Here is a 19,004-nt window from a genome sequence, read left to right as displayed (position 1 = left end):
GCTTCTGGAACAGGTATAAAGGATGTTTAAAAAATTTTTAAAAAGCAGAAAAGAACCATGTTGAACCAGAATTACATTTAGAAGGAGGGAAATGTGCAAATTTCCTACTGTTAAACAAGAAAGAAAATCTGGAAGTTATCCCAGTTGGGCAACTTACTGCTAATATATTTTATAATCCAGCATTTAGTGATATACAAAGTTGGCATATGTTCCTAGAGTTTCTAAATCAAGAATTAAAACTTTATGATGTATAAGTCACTTAGATTTTTTTGGGTTTCAGCCATACATCTATAAAATGGGCTTTAAAATGAGTATAAAATTATTTATCCTCTGATGCTAATGAGGCATCTTAAACTTATGAAAATTTATAAAAATATTTGGATATCTCTGAATGCAAGCCATTGAATTAAAACTTTGAAAACTAGGTTTAATTCTGGACAATATAAAATGGTCAGAACTTCAATATAAAGTGTATGTTTTTGTTTTATATTTGAAAATTATTTTAGCATATAAAATATGTGTAAGAAATTTATTGACTTATTTTTAAAAATTTGTAATTAAGACAAGTATAATAGTTTTACATGTACTTAAGATTATTGATCCCAGGTAACTTGTACGTAAATAGCAGCAATATAGCTATAGTTTCCTCTGACTGCTTACTGCTAGTTATGAAATATCCTAAAAGCACATCTCTTCCCATTTTATGTGTAGGAAATCTGATATGTCAGATTGTTTTTTTGCATAAAATCTGTTATAATAAGTATTTAAGGAATGAATTTTATGATTAAACCTATTCCTGTGCCTTAACCTATGCAAATTAAAATTCATTTATTTGTGTATAATCATAAAAGCAAATAATTCTATAGAATAAATTATTGGACAACAAAAAATGATTTTCTGTTATGGTAAAAAGGTCACACACTATTGATTTTTAAATTATTATTTATACACATATTTTGAAAATTAGAAAATATTAAATAACTTGAAGAAACTCACTTACGCAAATCATAGATTTTCATAGTAAAAATAGCATGACTCATTTTGTATTAGCTACCTGTTCGTTTAGACCAGAGGTAAAGCTTGGAGAAATTTATAGATTTCTCTTTATGGGCAGCTGTATAATATGCAAACAAAAACACCCCAGAAACAGAACCCTTATTTTTGATATAAAATTGTTTTCCACTGATATAATCTGTTGAAAGCCAGAAGCCATCCAAAGTGCTGATACCAATTTAAGAAGATGATCTTTTGCCTTAATTATACATCTGGGAAATATTAGCTGAACATTTTGTGGAGAACAGTGAATACCTTATTTGCCAGTTGTCTAAAATGCTGCTAATGATCGACATAGTGCCAGTGTTTTGATGGCTCAAACCTAGGCTGAATATGAATACAAAGAACACAGTTGGGGGAAAAAAAGCACACATTTTATACAAAACAGATTTCAACCATCTGCTTGGCACTTAAGTTTGCGACTATAGGCGATATATGAAAGAGACCACTGTCCACGTTATGAATGCTATCACTTTTATTGGTACCTTAGAAAAACCATAGGGTTTTGCAAGCGTATATAACCCATGATTTTCTTCAGCTAAAGAATGAAAGCAAGGTCCTCGGCCAAAATTTTGTTCTCTCCATAATCTCTTCTATGTCAGTCGTCTTTTCCTAGCAAAGTGGGTTTCGCTAAAGTAGGTCTATAGGGTTAAAATATGCCAAACAGCCCTATGCAAGTGGCCCTTAGGAGGAGAACCCCAGATGGTTATCAGATAAAATACTGTTTGCTTTAGGAATAGGTTATATTCCTGAGTCTGTTGCCTGAACACTGTGGTGCATGTCAAATCAGCATGGAAGTTAATGGTCCAGAAGCACTTCTGATTTTAATGCTTTCCCATTTGTTCTGAATTTATAGTATTAAATCAGACCGGTGCTATTTCATCACTAGTGCAGTAAGGGAAAATCATACTACAGACAGCAGACTATAAGCAAAATCTAATTGTTTGACCCATTTCATTTACTTTAAAGGTATGGGAGAAATTCTCACTAAAATGATATTGGCGAATTTTATATACTGGAAGTTTATACATTTCTAGAGTTGCAGGCAAGAGATGTTATTGTCTGGTACTTAGGATGTAGTAAGCAAAAAATGAGTTTTTGACTTAAGTCATTTGACCTACTGTATTTTTCTTATCTGAAATGTATTTTATATTGTAAACATATGGAAAATTGAGTTCATAGAATGTGTTAGCTTACTGATTTGTCTACACTGTATGAATTAGCATAGATATATTGAGACCCTTTTAGCTCTTGCAGAAGAAATATGTAATTTAGTGAAAAGTGTAAAGAAATGTTCTCAGAATCCGTATGTACCTGTGCTTTCCATTATGGTAGCCACTAGCCACATGCTACCATTGAGCGCTTGATATGAGGCTGATCTGAATTGGGATTTGCTGTAAGTACAAGATCCACACTGGTGTTTTGAAGACTTGGTTTGAATGAAAGGATGTAAAATACCTTACTAAGATTTCTTAAATATTCATTATGTATTGAAATGATAACACTTGGATAGGTTGGCTTAAATAAAATGATTAAAGTATTTTCACCTGTTTCTTTTTTATTTTTTTAGTGTGGCAACTTGAAAATTTCAGATTAAATATGTGGCTCATATTTGTAGCTTACATTATATTCCTATTGAAAGATGCTGTTTTATGCCTTTCTGTGGAGGGAGGGAAATTAAAGCGTCTACCTCTGTCTAGATTTCAGTAGTTAACAGCTTGAAAGTGTGGTAGTGCATCAGAAAGATTTAAGTTTTTATTAACAGTCTTCCTTCTTAGCTTTCTTCAAGAAGGTGAAATTTTATGACTTTAAAAAAGCCCTGATAGTAACACTAACTTTCATAGATGATTATATCATTTACCCTGTGAATATTGTCAGTTTCTCCAAACTTCTGTGGCGTTACAATGGAAAAGAAGATGTTTGCCTAGGAATTGTTTGGATTATTTTGGAGATTATATGTTTGAAAGGTACAGGTTTATTTACTTTTATGAAATGCAATATGTCTTTAATTTCTTCACAGGATGTAAAGATTTTTGTGGTAAGTAGGAATACCTTCTCTTTTTGCATCCCAGCTAATACTTCACACAGTGTCTAAACTTGATCCTCAAGATGTTATCCAAGTTCTTTATCTATAAAGATAACAGTAACATTCAGTGTGTGCCCAGACAGCCTCACAAAAATCTTATCTCTATTTCATGAATGAAGAAGATGAAACAGAGAGAGTTGCCTAATTTAGCACAGGTAATAAGTGGCAGAACTGGGGTACCAACTGAAGCAGTCCAGCTCCAAAGACCTCACTTTCAACCATGAAAGTGTAGTACTGATCTTGATAATAAACCACTTCCATAACTTTATAATTATCATTTATTTTACTGTCAGAAATGTCTTTATTCATTGAACAAATGTATTTCATGTACCTATTTTGCCAGGAATCATTGTAGTTGCTGAGTAACTCACAAAATTGCAGACACTGTAAATAAATAACATATAATCATTGTGATTAGACTTCTAATTTTTCCTCTCGGGATGGATTCATTCATGGCACAAAGTGCTAGGTGGTGAAATCCAGACATCTGGACAATTAAATAAAGGGTTTCTTGGTAAAGGTTCCCTGGAACTATTTTTGAGAGATACCAATTTTCAGTGCACATTATAGTGGGAAATTCCTTACTGTGAGAAGTGTAACCATATAAAATTTCTCAAATATCTCTTTCTCAAATCCTTTACAGTGGACTACATACTGCATATGTCTTTATGGACAGGCAGTGCCTTCATTCAGAAAGTATATCTGATTAGTTTTTGCTATCTTAATTGGGCAGCAAGCTTCTTTACTGTAATTTTTAAGTATGTCAGTGTTCACATCTTATATGGTGATTTTATATGGAAATTTGTGATGAATTGGTAAATAGTTAATATGATATTGATCCTTTGATCTAACTTGTAGCTATGACCTATACTGATTTTATTGGGTAGCAGGCAGAAGTATTGGTAATTTTGAGTAGAAAACTCAACCAGGTATGTGACAGTTAAAAAAATTACAAATTCCTAGGAATAACAAGGCATTTGGGAATGGAGATGAACCTTGTGGTTTTACTACACAGATTTTCCAGTTTCACTATTAAATTTATATATGATAATATAGACTTGAGTTGTTCCATGGATCTCTGCTTTATGTGTTGGATCTTTTCAGTGTTTTTTCCATATGTAGTTATGGCTATGGTTTTTGGCGCTCTCTGATTTCCCAGTACTTATTAGCTCTAGTTACTGGTAGTCCTTGGAATTAGACTGCTAAAATTTATTCTGCAACTTCACCACTTATTAGCCATGTGACTTTTGCAAATGACATAAACTCCCCATGCCTTAATTTCTTTATCTGTGAAATGGAGATTATGATAATTCCACCATTTAGGTCATTTTGCTGCTTAAATATTAAAGAAAACATATGTAATTTGGCTTGCTCAAGTAGTGATTATTATTTCTTCAAACAAATTTTAATCATATAGAAGGAATTCCAAGAACATTTCAAATAATATGGCAAATGACATCAGATAGCATACTAAAACATAAATATTAAGTACTTAGTAAATAATTCTGAAGCCAGTGGTTTGTATAGGATTTATTAGAACTTCAGGTACTTCCTAAATGGATTAAAATATTAAAAAATAAAATATTCACATCATAGAATCACTTATATTTTACATATTATACAAATATGTTTTATATAGAATGTATTATACACATTTTATACAATTGCATATAATGCATATATTATACACAGTATATATATATATACATTTTATAAAGTGTGTGTATATGTATAGACATAAACTAGGAAAGAGAAATAATACTAAAATCTTGTTTAAGACTAGCTCTGTGTTTCCTGACAGTTATGAGGTTTATGGTTATCATATTTTGATAAGAATAAAAGCTTACCATTTAATCAGTAATCTCAATTGTTTTAGGGGACCCTGATGTCTAAGGGAGTAATTTATGAATTCTTAAATTGTTTTCAATAGAAATACTGCAGAAGATTCATAAGGCATTCTTCACATTGCCATTTTTAGTAGAGACTAGATAAGAGAAAGAATGTTGAATGATAACTAACTTAAGTGAAGGAAGGCATTTCTATAAGTAGCTAAACTAATGTTTGCCAGGTATGTAGATTTCCTGGTGAAAGGATACTGGCAGAGATCTAAGAAAAGGCTAACATGTCCCTTAAACTATCTCCTTTAAATAACAGTTGTTACATCCAGGCTGTTGCTAAGAGATGAGGAACAATCACTTCTTGACTGAGTTGTATTCTTGCCTATATTGAGGGCACTCCCACCTCTGTCCTTAAATTGACTCTAGATTTAAGACTACGTAGAGACAAAGCAAGAAGTTTCCTCAGGAAACACTTTTTGGATCTGCTCAAGTACCTGCAGAGCATCATATCGAGATCACAGAGTTTGGTATAGTACACCATTAGTGGCTATCTTCATTTGAAGCTTGTTAAGGCTATCTGTTATGATTGTCCACTGTGATAACTGTTTTGTTTGCACATTTTGAACAATCCGGCATCTCATTGGGCCCTCTGGGTTGATTTCACTTTAAAAATTACCCCAAATTATAAGTGAAAAAATTAACAGTTGATTTTATATGCTTTCATATGATTTAGTAGTACATCTACATTTAGAATGATGTAGACACAGAAACATTCCCATCTTGATTTATTCATTTTAAAATATTTGGTGAATATTTAGTATGTGAATAATTTGGTAACATGAAAGTACACACCAGTGTGAATAAATGAATGAGCAGGAGTGGCTAGAGCAGGATTAACAAGCAGTCCACAGTTTATTACTTTATCGATAAAAGAGTATCATTTAAAAGCACTGATTTTTTTTTTTCCTTTGAAAGCTAAAGTATTTCCCAAACTGATGGTTTTTGTTTAGGTATAACTTTCAAAGCTGCTATTTATGACAACCCCTAGGCACTTATAGCTTACAATGTCAAATCTAACTCATAAAACCTGGCAATTTTTGATTTTACAAATCTTTTTGAAAATTTCTTGCAAAAGAAAATAACCTGATAATCTAAAAAAAAAAAAAATCACAATTATTAACAGATACAGAATTCTTCTTAATATTTTCCTTTACTTCAGAAAACTCCAAATCTATGGAAAAATTGAATGTGTAACACAGTGAACATTCATATTCTTTCACCCTAATTATTAACTTCTGGCCCCGTTGCTTTTTTTTTTTCTTTTTTGAAAAGAAAGTAAGTTGCAGGCTAATAGTGGTTAAGAATGAGGGTACTCTCCTACATAACAGCAATAAACAGCACATCCAAGAAGTAACATTAATATAGTAATATTGTTTGACATGGTCATGGTCCATATTTTCTCATTGTCTCAATAATGCTGTTTTTAAGCTTTCTTTTTTTTTTTTCTTTTTAAATCCAGGATCAAGTCAAGCATCAGTTATTGCCTTTTCTTGCCATATCTCTCTAGGTGCCCTTTAATTGTAAATAATATCCTGCTATCTTTTGTCTTGACATTATTTTAATCTCATATAGTTATTTCACAATCAGAATCTGTCTGGTTGTGTCATCATGAGTAGATTCAGATTACATACAGATTTTAAAGATATGTATTATACCATTGTCTTTTTAAAAATCAGACAAGATTGTAATTAGATGTATTAGAAGTAACTACCTTGAAGTTCAAATTCTCTGTACCAAATTCATGGAGACTTTTTTTTTTCCCCTTGGCTTAGATTTTAAGAGATGCCATCTATCATCAGAAAGCTATCCAAGCCACTGTGATTTGTCTTGTAGAGAGTTTGGTGTTTGTTGGTACTAGTTGAGAAAATAGGACCTCCTTAATCCAAGAGACCATGACGACTTATCCATAAAGTCTACTCTGAAGATGCCCATAAATACCCAAATTTTTTCAGGTAATAATTTAAAAATATTGATTACAAATCTTTGTAATAGCACCATAAAAGTATATTTTGCTAGCCTGGAATTTATAACCACAGTGTTCCCTCTTTATGAAAATAATGCTAGAAGTCAAAACAAATTCAGGTCTTTTCCTCATTCTTCATTCACCATTCCCACATCTTGAAAATCAGAAATGATCTTTTTTAAAGTTTCTAACATATAAAAAATAAGTATGAACTTCTCTTGCTTAACTCTGCTACTTAATAAATGTTAAGATTATGGAATAGAGATCTTTTTGTTAGCAATATTTTCCAGTACTCTAGCTGCTTTATGACATGAAGCATTTATTCAAGCAGAGTGTTTAAGAATTTGAAAATCACTCCTATTTTGAAGTTGCATCCTATTTAGACACTTGCTCCTTGGAAAAATAGCCATGTCAAATCTAGACAGTGTTTAAAAAAACCGAGACATCACTTTGCCAACAAAAGGTCTGTATAGTCAAAGCTGTGGTTTTTCCAGTAGTCATGTTTGGATGTGAGAGTTGGACAATAAAGAAGGCTGAGCACTGGAGAATTGATGCTAAATTTTGAACTGTGGTGCTGGAGAAGACTCTTGAGAGTCCCTTGGACTGCAAGGGTATTAAACCAGTCAATTCTAAAGGAAATCAACCCTGAATATTCATTGGAAGGACTGATGCTGAAACTCCAATACTTTGGCCACTTGACATGAAGAACCCACTCACTGGAAAAGACCCTGATGCTGGGAAAAATTGAGGGCAAGAGAAGGGGGTGACAGAGGATGAGATGGTTGGATGGCATCACTGACTCAGTGGACATAACTTTGAGCAAACTCAGGGAAATAATGATGGACAGAGAAGCCTGGTGTGCTGCAATCCATGGGGTTGCAAAGAGTTGGACCTAACTTAGTAACTGAACAACAGCAAGAGCTAGAGTAACAACAGCACAAGCTGTAGAGTCAGATGCCTGTGTTCAGATCCTGGCTGTTTTTCACTGACTGTGTGATATGTAGCTAGTTAAATAACCTCTCTGAATTTCATTTTCCTCTTATGTAAAAAAAAATGCTGTTAAGTAATTAAATATAAAGTGCTTTAATTGGACCTAGAATAGCAAACACTGAATATATATTAGCTATTATTATTGGTGGCAAATTGTTGATTATGTAATTTCTGAATGGCACTTGAGAGAACAGATTTTAAAAGAATCAGTAAAATATGCATTCTTTCATGAAATACTTATTGAACATTTTATATATACTAGACAGTTCTGGGTTTGGAGATTTAATGATGAACTGGGCATATATGACTTTTGTCCTCATCAAACTTAGTGTCTGATAGGGAAACAGGCTTCAAGCAGTTGCAGTAAATAAAGGCAAACATTGTGAGTGGAGAAGAAAGTACACGTTGTGGGGCATTAATTCCGGTCTGTGTGTTAGAGCCTTTTTGAGGAATGAGAAGTGAAGTTGGAGAATGGTAGAATATTCCAGACCTAGGCAGTTATATAGGTCATTAGTGTGGCTCTGGAATAAGATAGCCTAGTTTACAAGCCTGGTTCAACCTTAAGCAAAATACATACCCTTGGGTAAGTTGTTTAGCCTGTCTGTGCCTGCCTCAGTTTCTTCATTTGTTGAGTGAACCTAGGAACAGTACCTACTTCATAGAGGTGTTCTGAAGATTAAAAGTGATGATTCAAGGACAATTCAGACCTGTCATTTTGACATTCTAAGTACCCCGTAAATGTTGGCTTATATTAATTATCACAGGTTTCAGTTTATATAAAGTCCTGATAGACATTAGTATTATCAACTGAAATGCTTGAAATTACTCCTTGGGAGGGACTGCGCCAGGATCCCGTGTTGCTGATTTCTTTCAGTTTTTATTCTCCTTCCCCTATAAATAGTTACAGAGCTTTATTTTGTAGGTTTATAGTAGTCTGATCTTCAAAACATGTCAGAATATCAAGCCAAACATTTTTATATTTGTCCTTGTTGTATTAATAAAAATGGCATTTTGTGAGGGCAAAAAATAACCTAGTCAAATTACTGCTGTCAGGTAAATTTTTAAAGGGTTTGAATGAATTAAAAATGAAGCATTCTACCAGTGTTCTTGGAAAGTTTGTGGAACAAAGTCGGCTTTACCAATGTGAACAACTTAGCTATTTTCTCTGCAGGTTGCCCTCTCCCCACATGACTCAGTAACATAGTTACATTTATTGGTTGTTTACTTACTTTTAATGCCCTTCATTCCACTAAGGTTTGTGAGGGGTAAGAAACAGAGCTCCAGAATGGATGGTTTGACTTGAAAAGAGACTTTGTGTGGTTAGAATGAGGATGAGTGGAGAAATTGTGGAGAAGTTTTGGTTGTGAACAGCCTGTTGATTGTTGGTTTTTATTAAATGGAAATACTAAAGAATGATTTACTCTCATGAAACTGTTATTATTCTCTGCTAATTGATGGAGTCTGATAAACTTAAGTGCTTTTTTTTTTTTTAACTGTAGAATGTCTAAATGTACCATTTTCATTTGCTTCAGTACAAGCTGTCATGTTATGTTAGGGCTCAAAACAATAGTATTTCTAAAAATTGTTTCAAAGTTATTATATATCCTCAGGTGAAAACAGGTTCATACAAATTTTAAAAAATGTGCAAGTATAGTTATCATGACATATGCTGTTTAATTATATTCTCTGTTGTGACCTTAGTGTGATCAGTTGGATTCTGTTTTTTTGGAAAATTTCTTTTTCTTTCACACTGTTCTTTAATTTCACTTTTTCTATATTGGTTATTCATTGTAAAATGCTCAGATAAAGGCTGCACCATGACCTGTGAACATTGATGCATACTTTGAAGACCCCTTAATTATTTGATTGGCTACTCAGCATAATTCAGCGCACAATAAAAAATTTGAACTTTTTTTAATTAAGGAAAGAGTGTTAAGGGTAGGAGATAAAGGAGCAACATTTATTACTTTAACATTTTTCAATGATACATTTGCTTCTGACCTTTTTTATTTCATTTATATCATGTCATATATAACTTTCCTTTTAACATAATTTTATATGATTTTTGTAAGATTTTTGTATTAGTTTGTTGATTTTACAAATTTTCAGGTGAGAATAATCCATATTTTGAGGAAAATGTGCCACAGTATCTAAGAAGCTGCACTCTGGAGGGTTGTATCAAATTCTCTGTTGTTTCATTTTGAATTTCTACAATACATCTCTTGGAAATACATTGTTCATGTTAAGATTTTCCACATTTATTTTTTAGAAGGTAGATTCAAAAGATATCAAAAAACTCAATCAGTTCTAATTTTGATTAAATATTTTCATAATTGCATTTATTTACATAAATGAGTAAGTAATAATGAATAGGTTATTTAATGTAGTAGTGGGTGATAGAAATTAAGACATTTATATGATAGACAATTTTCTTTGGAGTTTCTGATTTTTAAGTGTCCAAATTTTTACTTATTAGTTCTTGCTTACAACTTTTATTAGATACAAGACCTGAGATGCATAAAGATCATTGTCAGAAGGATAGCCATATTTCTTTCATTGAAATTCAGGCAAAGGAAAAGGCTGTTTTACTGTACCCATGAGCAGCCAACATTAACTTCCTTATTTATCAATGACTATTTTGCATATGGAATTAATATTGAAAAATCAAAGAACAGTGCTTATATTGCTTTATAAAACTACATTTATGTTTTCCATACTTTACCTGTGTTGACTTAGAGATGAATAAAAATGCAGAAACATATTTTTAAGAAGTTTATAAATTCAGATGTCTAATAAGTTTTATGCATCTTCCTAGTGGCAGTTGGAGAGCTTTGATATTAAAAAGTTCTATTTCAGTTAAACATGGCTGATCACTTCCCATAAAATTCCTTGGCCACACATAAGTACTGAGCTCCATTAAGGACAGAAAAGAAAATCCACATATCTGCTCAAAAAGGCCTCTGCTAATAGATATTGAATCTCTGAGACCTCAGTTTTCTTGGCTGCTAGGACTCACGGCATGTTGGCTGTGTGTTTCTCTGGTGCCCGGCCCTACTCAGACTTCTTGGCTTTTCACTCAGTATTTTCCTGGACTGATATGGCTTCTCTTCAGGCTTTCCTATTTCTCCCGAGTCATCCTCCAACCCAGTGTCCTTCCTCTTTTCCCCAATGGATTTTCTCTGGGGAGTTCCATGACTGTTCCTGGTTCCATCCTCTCCAGCTGCTTCTTGATGCTCTGGTTATTTTGGAGTGCATTCCACGGCCATCTAATACACACTGAATCCTTGAGGTTCTGGAAAATGTCACAACCTTTCAGAGACAAATTTCAAGGTGAGCTTCTTTGTGAAATCAAGTGAAATTGAACAGAAGCACTATTTTGCCTATTTGTCAAAGATTTTTACATTATAGTTTTCTTTGTAACAAAATACAGATGATAAAACTTGTTATTAAACAATGATAGAGACTGATTTGTAGGTACTAAATAGCCTGTGAGTTAAAATGGGAAAATTCAAATAACTCTTTGTAGTGGTCATCATCATTAAACAGGTGAAGTATTTCCCACTGCTTAGGAAAAGCACACTGTCTCAGATCTTAGGTTTTATAGCTGTGCTGGTATATAAGTATGCATGTATGCCTGCCCAAAAAGTTAGAGCCAGATCAAGAGTTAGCAGAAGACAGAGAGAGGGAGGTGAGGACTTGGAGACAAAGAAAGCAATGAAAAATGACAGGGAGTGCCTTTTGTAAAATACCATGAATTCTTCACTGAAGTGATATACTTCCAGTGGAAAGAGTAACCCTGCTTTCTCTCACATATAGAAGTTATCTTAGAATCAAGAGCCTCAACAAAGAGATTATACAGCTTATTTGAGGTGAATTTGATTACTTGATATAATGGTGAGGGACAGTGAAAAAGGACTTTGCTAATAAAATTTTTTGAGATAGTTGATACATGTAATCCAGACTACTGTTCTTTTGGAAAAAGAAAAGCAGGGAATGTCCAGTTTTAAAAAATCAGGTTCTCAAATTAATTAGGACTATTCTAATTTTATTTTTATTTGTAGAGCTAGATCCTTTGTTTCTTCTTAATTTTTGTACTAAAGATAATAGAAAAGAATCATGGGGTCCTTCATGGCATGTAACAAGAAATTCTTTATCCTGTTGCTGAATGCATATCCATATTAAGTCCTCTTGGAAACAGGCTTCTTGACATCTCCTTCTCTTCTGAAGCTGGTGAACCTTCCAGTCTAAGTTTTTGAGAATTGTGCTTCTGATAAGCAGATTTTGTGGGCAGCCTTAACTATTCTCTTTCACACCGTTTCTTTCTTTTTTTTTTTTAAACACTCAAATTGGTCACCAAAATATGTTTCTTTTGATAGGACAGAAATGGATGTGGTAATGCTTCTGTTGGATCAGTTTACTGGAATAATGGGCTAATTACAGCTCAAGCAGGCAGGATTTCTCGGCTCTTGTCTTATCCTAGCAAGGATTTGAAACAGCAGAGTAGTTTTTCAGTTCAGTTACCACTCAAGCAGAACCTTTTTAAAAATTTTTTTAAAAAAAAATTGTTTTTAGAACTGTTATTAAACAGACATGTATAGTACACTCCTGAGATGTGGGAGCAGGCCAGCCCCAAAGGAGAGACCATGATCCCTCTTGGCTGCCCCTTTTTATGCTTCCTATTTCTTCGTGGTTCTGTCCTGTACAAAATAGGGCTTGTACCCATACCAGTCAGGAAAGAGAATGCAAATTGGTGTATGCTCAAGGCCAGTCAGGAAAGGGGGCATGTCTGGGCACATGCAAAATAGGGCTTTAACATATTCATCTAGGTGGGTGTGGACTGAGACTTTTAATTGACAGTTGCAAGTTACATAACACCAGGCACTATTGCGCATGTCTTTCCCATGATTTAGTCTGTTATAATCAGATATATGTAAGTAATATTTATGAACTCTTAATGGGCTCCTGGCTGCCTAAGGTTACTTGAGGACACTGCAGAGCATTAAGGGAGTATGTGCTAGAGTTGGAGAAGAACTTGTGGTTGGTTTGTATCCACTGTGTGCCTAGGGCACATGCAACAGGAGTTGAAAAAGTCTCTCTGGTTATTTTTGTAGCATATCTGTGAACTCTCCAGGTGTGTCCACAGTAGGGTTTAGAGATCAGTTGGTGTTCTTTTCCTCTAGACCACCCCTCCTTGCTCGTGCCTAACTTCCTACCTAACACTTTGAAACAAAGAAATGAAGTACTATAGAAAAAAGGATAGAATTTTGAATAGACTGAAAATAATCTAAAAATTCAGTTGTCCACATGGGGATATTGATCAAAAGTAGATTAAACCTGTTAATTGAGAATATTTTATATCTTTATAATATTTACTTTTCCCATATAGATGACTCTTTGCCTGAAAAACATAGCTTATTTTTTTTCTCCCCTTCCACTGCATATATAATAGGCTCCGGTCCTACAATAAAGAAAAAGAAAGAAAACTTTTTACTGTAGATTTCTTCTAAGTTATTTGATGAGAGAAGCTTTTTTCTTAATAACACCTATTCACTTCTTGGAACGTGTACCACTGAATACATTATTGAAAATGCCTATGTAAAGAGAATCTATAAATGTGAGGCTGAAGAATACAAGTCCAGATTCAATCAAATCCAATAAAGTAAAAAATATGATAGTAAATAAATATGGATTAGCTATTACAAGTCATCCTAGTGTTGTGGAAATATTACATTGATTATGTATATTGATTACTTTGGTATCCTCTTATCCTTACTGAATCTGTATCCTCATCTAGTACCTTACAGGGCTGATACCAGTATGATACCATAATTTCCAGTATGGCTATATAGGTTATTGATAACCAGCATCCATGCTACTTGGTTCATGCCATGCTATACTCCCTAGTGAGATATTTTAATTATCATTTGTAACCACATATTGTGAGGATTAAGAGAAATAAAATATTGCATATAGTATTGTCAGAGCAGCATACAAAAGTATATCGTTTGTCAGGTTGTTTTCAAAGTGCATTTATTTATTAAAAAATTGGGATAAGGAAATGGGTTTTATATTGTTTCTTAAAAATATTATTGGATGAAAACATTTATTTTGGTAAAATGGTGTATGGCATTGAGTATTGATTTTTAAACAATGTAATGTGATTATGAACATTTCAAGATTTAAAAACAGCACTGTAATTACTTTCCTAGGTATAGATTACTATTCACCATTTACATTTACTATTCATCTTCATATTTAACTGGATCTTGAGATGGAGTTTTCAAAGGAAAATGTTTATGGAACCTATCAGTAAATTACCAATTATATTATGAGATTGCATGTGAAGTGTTTCTTGTTATATAAGAGAGGAGTGTTAGAGAAGATTATGTCAGGGACCAACTATGAACCACTCTTCTATAATTTGAATATTAAGGAGATGATAAAAATCACACTAATGTAGAACTTGCTTTCCACTAGTATTGAATTTACTCAGTAAATTAATTCAGATATAACACACAGAGTTATTAAAGCACTTTATGCATTTTTGGCATGTGAAATTCCATTGAATTTTACCTGTAGCAAAGAGCCAAGGTATTGTGCCTGTGTGTGAGGTTATAATTGTAGTTTGTGGCTGTATTATGAAAACAGTATATAGCTGTGATAATTGTACAAATTCAAATCATTGATAACATGTTTGTGATAATTTATTGATATGATACATGAGTTTTCTATTTTTTTCATGAGACAAGGATTTAAAAAATATAAAATTGAAACTATATGAATTTAAAAATATGAGTTTAACCAAGCTTTTGTTAGGTTGAAAATGATGACCATATTGTAGTATCAATTATTAAATGTCCTAAAGTCAATAGTAATAATTTAAATATCTTTAACAAATCTTTCTGGTATAAACATTTTGTGAATTCCTTGATACATGTTTTTTTTTCAATTTTTCCCCTTTATATTTAACAGTATAGCAAATATTCACTTATCCTTTAAGATTATATCAATTGAAAGGTTAGGTTATGGATAGCCTGTTAGTTCTGGACCTTACAAATGTTGTAATATTTCTCCATTGCACCTGATATAAACATGAATCGTTTTTACTCATAACTGAGGAACTTCTGATAGAGAAGAAAGCATTACCTCAGTACTTTTGGTGTGTTCGGTAAAAGTTCACCTTAATTTGTCAACTTATATAAGATTTGTATTTTTAGCTTCAAATATTTTATTCTACATATTGTCTTTCATATGATTTTTTTATGTTAAATTCTGATTCTGGGAAGAAAAATCCAGGAAGGCTTGCCACAAGTTCTAGAGGCTAAGAAAGCAATGATTGTGTAGTATATCTAATTACACAGAAACACTGATATGACATGCTTCATGTGTTTCATCTTTGATGTTAAATTCATACCATAAGTTTGATATTTCTGCTACCTTTATAAATTTTTATGATCATTAAAAAATACAAACACACCTAAATTATCTGGGTACAGTTCAATAAATATTCATCAAACATATTCTGTAATCAGCGCCTTTTTAATTGGCATTTCAGAGAAATATTGGAGAAGGAAATGGCAGGCCATTCCAGCATTCTTGCCTGGAGAATCCCATGGACAGAGGAGCCTGGCAGGCTACAGTCCATGGGGTCACAGAGAGTTGGACATGACTGAGTGACTATCACTCACTGGGGGAAATAATCTCCCTCAACAGCCTTCATTTGGATGGTAGAAAAGTTCATGTAAACATCACAAAAATAAAGAATAAAGCAACTACAATAGATCCTCATATAATTGCCTGGAGCTCAAAGTAGGGAAAAATAAATTCAAACCAGAAAAACAGAAGAAAGTTTCATAAAGGTGCTGACTTCTGAACTGGTCTGGAGGCCGGTTGTATAAGCTCTTGGAGCCCCTGGCCTAGGGTTGCAAGATTGAGCTCTGGCATGAACCAGACTGTGTAATCATGCTCAGCTGTGGACTTACAAGCATCTTCTGCGACTAAAACATAAAGTATAAAATACATAAGCTGGGGACAACCTGTGGAGGGTCCCAAACAATAGGATTGGCTAGTAGGCAATGGAAAAGTTCATTTTTGAGCTTGGAGCAGGAATTGCATGTTGGGCTTATTGTTAGCATATTTTGGGGGCATTTGCTTCTTAATTTAATAACTTCTGATAACTCTGCAGCATACTCATACTAAAAACGCAGGTACTTTGTTGGCATTCAGGGGATGTCCATTAAATAATTCGACCTTAATCAGACGTCCTGGCTATTTTGCTGTTGTTGAGTCACTTGGTGTGTCGGTCGCTTAGCTGTGTCTGACTCTTTGTGACCCCGTGGACTGTAGCCCACCAGGCTCTGTCCATGGGATTCTCTGGACAAGAGTACTGGAGTGGCTTGCCATTCCTTTCTCCAGGAGATCTTCCTGACCCAAGGATCAGACCTGGGTCTCCCGTGTCGCAGGCAGATTCTTCACTGTCTGAGCCGCAGGGACGCCTACTCCACCACTTACCTAGTTACTTAGGTGTTGATTCCCACCTCCACCCTTATCTCTGGGCACTCTCTGTCACTCTACACTTCTGTGCTTTTCTTTCTTGTGTGCCTGTGTGTGTCACTGTTACCATCTCGTCCTTTAATTATCTCTTTAGATGTTAGCTGCTTTCTGATGCCTCTTTTGACTGACTGAGAAAGTTATTTACTTCCTCCATGACTTTCATGGGATCTTCTTTCTACATCTGTTTACAGTATTTCCCACAGCTGTGTCTTCTTACCAGATTGTGACGTCACTAGACTGTGAGTACATCAGCTACGATTTAATCATCTTTATTTCCTTACACCAAACATAGTATCAACACTCAAGAAATGCTTGTTGAGTTGGATTGAATTTTCAAACAGGATAGATTTTATGGCCATTGAGTATGGTGGAGTCTATGTGACACAGTAACATGAATACTGCAGAAACCATCATTTGTCGGTAGCATCTGACTTTCTCTGAAATATCAATATCATCATCTACAGACTGGTTTGAACTTCCACTATATATATGAAGCTGAATGTAATAAATTGGAGAAATATACATAAGGCACAAGTGACCCATGAATGCAGCCGGATTTCCTTTTCTCTTTGTACTCATACAAAACAGAAGTTGGTTTTTTTTTTTTTCTCTTTGGACACAAAACCCTAGGTTTATTTTGTGGGTTGTTCTAAATTTAAAGGGAAAATACATAAGCACTGTGTGTAGGTAGTTTCAAAACAAGTATCTTTTGAGGAATCTTGGTAATATTCTTGTATTCTAAATTCTGGATTGATTATTCATGGCAGCATGGCATTAGACATTTTGTCTTGTTATTTTTTTTTATCTTTCTTCTTCTTTTTTCCTTTTATTTATTTATTTGTTTGTTTTTTAATCGAGACTGAATAGGAAACTGTGTTGGCAACCCCCACACTGGGTGGGATTCAGAAGAAGGTATACTAGAAAGGAGTGAAAACAAAGGTAGCTTTGGTCTTTTTAAAGGAGGAACATAGTAGCTAGTTTATAGGATTATTCCTCTCTGAGAAAAGGGTGGGCTCAAGGAGAAAGGGTCTGGTATTGCCTACTAGTCCATTTTTTTCTTTTTCTTTTTTTTTTTTGCCCTGCAAACTATAAATGCAAACTATAATCATTTCTGTGCTCCTTGCCCTTAATGAAATAATTGTTAATATGCTGGAAGTCAGCGATTGCTGTTTTGGATAGAATGAAGGAGTTTTACTTTGGAAAAAATAAATTAGTAATGGAGTGGCAAGGAAGAAAAGACAGAACAGCTTTTCTGTTTTCCGGTTTGGATTCTGCTAGTGGCTTTGCTGCCTTGCCTGCAGTGATGGGTATTGCCAGAACTTAGGGAAAAACAAAGCTAAAATGGCAACATCTCTTAGGAAAATCTGTAAGATTGTAAGAAGGCTGGGTGCTTGTGGGAAGTGGGAGTTGGAGAGCAGATGCCTTTGGTCTGAGTTTCAGTCCTCACAGTCTGTTTGCTTTCTTGCTTTGAAATATTTTTTGTTTCTACCTCCTTGGTTTACAGGGAGCTGGGGAGGCTCGTTTTTGTTGTTGTTTTGAAATGTAAGTTTGCCAACAAGTGAAACAGAAAATAACTGCTGTGACAGACATGTCCCCTAAGACCTTTGCTTCTAAGGGAAACACCTCTGCTTCATGTTTAAAAACAGAGGCCCCAGCATTGGAAAACCAGATTCTTTTTGTCTGCAGTGCAATATGAAAATGTAAAATTGTCCCTGTGGGATTTTTACTTTTTTTTTTTTTTTTTTAAAGGTCATATCAACTTTGAGGTCTTGGAGCCATAGTTTCACTGCTGCTGTGATTCGCATTGTTTTCTTTTTTTCTCTTTTTTTTTCTTTTTTGGTTCTTAGGGCAGACATTGTGCTAGTGGTGTGCCAGTGGTGAACAGCTGCTTTAAATTCTACTTATGAACGGAAATTTGAGGTTTTTTAAAATGTTCTTATTTAATCACGATCAGACCTCCTCTGATTGATGCACTGCTCCTGTTGATTATTTTTGGACTTCTTTATTAGGCTTCTTTGGCAGTACAGAGCCAATTTTAAGTTAGTTCCCTTTGAAAGGGTATATTAGGTGGATGGTGTACCAGTAATTGTTTACACAATGTAGAAGGAAGAGTCATGCATGTATTTGGACAGTCAAAAATTATTTTATGTGTCAGACACTGTTATTAGCCCAAGGTGCACAGCAAGAAGAAAATATACATGGTCTCTGTCTTCATAAAGTTGTCAGTCTAAATAGTAGTTCTACCTAGTTATCTCTTTAATCTTTTTAATATATTATTTTTACAACACATGCTGTTAGCCTTTATCAGCATTGTTTATAGACCCCATCTTAATGAACGAGATGCTTTTTTTTTGAATCATGCTGAAGTACATACCCTTTACAAATTGTTTATTCTGAGTCCCTCAAAGTTAATATGGACATTTAAGTCTAGGTGAAAAAAAATTTTTTTTTCAGATTTGTC

At 34.0% G+C, this 19,004-nt stretch overlaps 1 protein-coding gene across 17 annotated transcripts in view; it reads left to right on the top strand.

Annotated features, from left to right (window-relative positions):
- Positions 1–19,004, top strand: part of SOX5 (SRY-box transcription factor 5) — a 1,103,086-nt gene that overhangs the window by 670,493 nt on the left and 413,589 nt on the right. The window contains exon 1 of one of the 17 annotated variants that reach the window (XM_043882236.1): positions 16,761–16,782. The exons of the other annotated variants lie outside the window; for them this stretch is intronic. The gene's annotated coding sequence lies outside the window, so the exon portion shown is untranslated. Of the gene's footprint in view, positions 1–16,760; positions 16,783–19,004 lie in introns of those variants that run through there. 17 annotated transcript variants of the gene reach the window in all.

The sequence above is a fragment of the Cervus elaphus genome, chromosome 22 (assembly GCF_910594005.1).
Source record: "Cervus elaphus chromosome 22, mCerEla1.1, whole genome shotgun sequence".
Classification (NCBI taxonomy): Eukaryota; Metazoa; Chordata; class Mammalia; order Artiodactyla; family Cervidae; genus Cervus; species Cervus elaphus.
This window is presented reverse-complemented; position numbering and strand designations above follow the sequence as displayed.